This window comes from Megalopta genalis, unplaced genomic scaffold (assembly GCF_051020955.1).
Source record: "Megalopta genalis isolate 19385.01 unplaced genomic scaffold, iyMegGena1_principal scaffold0052, whole genome shotgun sequence".
Taxonomy (NCBI): Eukaryota; Metazoa; Arthropoda; class Insecta; order Hymenoptera; family Halictidae; genus Megalopta; species Megalopta genalis.
The window spans coordinates 525001-527500 of NW_027476121.1; the positions used below are offsets into that span (position 1 = coordinate 525001).

The following is a 2500-nucleotide window of genomic DNA, read 5'->3' on the forward strand; positions in this document are numbered from 1 at the left end:
CCGGAGTGGATGCGTCGGACCGACTTAATTCGGATCGCCTCCTTCGCTGGTTTAACGAGCGACAGAACAGTAACCTTCGTAACTTCGCTGCTCTGTCCTTTTTCCTTCGGCGGGAAGATTTTTACCACATGCTGCGATTGTGGCCGTCTCCCCGCTTCCGGAGAAGCTCCTTTGCAGTCGACTTTGTTCACATGGGCGTAAGTCGACTGCGCGGCGTTGCAGGCCGTCTTCGGGAGAGTTCCCTTGGACGGCCCAGGTCGCATCGCACTCATTACGGCAGGACGCGCTTTTAGGTCCGCCCTGACCGCGGCGAGCTGCCCTTCGACGAAGCTATTCCGTTGAATAAGCTCCTGGACCAGCTCGTTGAGTGCCTCAACCTCGGCGAGTATCTTTGACCCGGACTCCTTATTGACTTTCGACTCAGGTCGAAAGCAAAAGGTCCGTATTTCGGACACTCGCCTAAAGGCTTCGTCTCTTACGAGATCGAGAGGCCGTACCTTCTGCCCGGAGAACGTCCCCTTCGGTCTCCTGGCCCGGTTTACTGCGGCCTTGCCGGTGGGTGCGCCCGGCTTGGCTCGCTTTGACTTTTTGGTGACGGTTTGCCAACCGTCACCAGTAGGGTCCTCGACACGCTCGGGTGCCGACTGCACCTTCACGAGTGACGTGTCTCCGACTCGTTCGATTACTCCCACGTTACCGGTGTCCGGCGTACCTTCTACCGTGGGCTCGGTTTTCACCGAGACCGCTCGCGTGGGAGTCACACATCTTTGCAAGATCACACGAGGATTGGCGATATTAATCACCTTCCCGGATCTTGTCTTTCTCACAGACGCGGGGGGACTGACAGCTGCATTTGCAGTTCCCGCGTCTGCGGCGACGGCTTCACTCCGAGTAGGAGCTGGACCCGTCGTCTTTGGACGCTTAGTTTTTTGTTCATTAATTTTATTAAGACCCATAATGTGTCTTGGTCTTTCATCCAGTGCGCTCCCCGGCCACCACCGACCCACACAATTTGGAACCCGCCAAAGGCTGGGTTAGGGCTACGCACCGAATATAGTCTGCTGGCTGGGTCGGTTTCCTTACCCAGCCCGCGTCCTCGCCCAGCAGAACCCACTTGCCCGAAGCGTGTGGTCGTTCCAAGCCGATTGACTGGACCAGGGCTGCTTTTCTCGTCCAGCCGCCCATCTAGCCGAAGCAGAGGCCAAAGGTACGTGTTGGGGACGTCTCACCCGCAGGAGAGGGCCCCCTCAGATCCCAGGATCCTCTTTTCCGACGACAAGGGTCGCCACGCACGGCAAACACGTGGGAGACAGCAGTCGGAGAGGCTGCCTCTTCCTCTCCACCACACTTCGTTCAGTTCGCTGCGTATTTAAGAACACGAGCTATCCAGCGGTACCTTTTTCGTGGAGGCTCAAGTGTGGCTAGGGCACGTTTGCCCCTTGCGGCCTGGGTTGCCCAGGGGATTGATTGCATCCCATGTATTCCTGAGCCCAGCGGAGTGTTGTCTAGTGGCGTGTTCCGCCCACGAAAAACGGTCTGAAAAACCGTTTAACGTAAACTGGGGAACTGATGCCACGAGTGACAACAGTTCCCCAGTCGGAAGTCATACAGCACATACAGTGCTGTACAAAGAACACGCCACAGCCCGTATGCTAAATCAGGGCCTCGCCATTATGCGAAGTACTACATGTACGACGCACTGACGGTCTCTAATGCCTTCATCGCCGATACACCCATCGACTCGGCCGATCAACCCTCCTACGCGAGGGCTAGTTCGGGGGTTATCTCCCGCCCTGGGTGGCCACAGACCGCCACCGCCAGTAGATAGGGACAGATGGGAATCTCGTTAATCCATTCATGCGCGTCACTAATTAGATGACGAGGCATTTGGCTATTTTTTTTTTTTTTTTTTTTTTTTTTTTGCCTAGGGGTTACTCCCGCCGTTTACCCGCGCTTTTTTGAATTTCTTCACGTTGACATTCAGAGCACTGGGCAGAAATCACATTGCGTCAACACCCGTGGGGGCCATCGCAATGCTTTGTTTTAATTAGACAGTCGGATTCCCCTAGTCCGTGCCAGTTCTGAGCTGAGCGTTGAATGGCGGCCGAAGAGGACGACCGCACCGATGGGAAACGCCACGGAAGCCTCGCAGCAAGGAAGATCCGCGGGAGGCCAAGGCACGGGACCGAGCTCGGATCCCAGCCACGAGAGCCGTTCACCTCGCCCAGGCCCGGCACGTCAGCCAGACCCGCTTCCCGACCAAGCCCGACACGCCCCGCTCCTCAGAGCCAATCCTTATCCCGAAGTTACGGATCCAATTTGCCGACTTCCCTTACCTACATTAATCTATCGACTAGAGGCTCTTTACCTTGGAGACCTGCTGCGGATATGGGTACGAACCGGCGCGACACCTCCACGTGGCCCTCTCCTGGATTTTCAAGGTCCGAGGGGATGATCCGGACACCGCCGCAACTGCGGTGCTCTTCGCGTTCCAAACCCT

General features: G+C 56.7%; 1 pseudogene; it reads right to left on the bottom strand.

The window, feature by feature from the left end:
• LOC143261445 (large subunit ribosomal RNA) overlaps window positions 1-2500 on the bottom strand; it is a 7646-nt pseudogene that overhangs the window by 2842 nt on the left and 2304 nt on the right.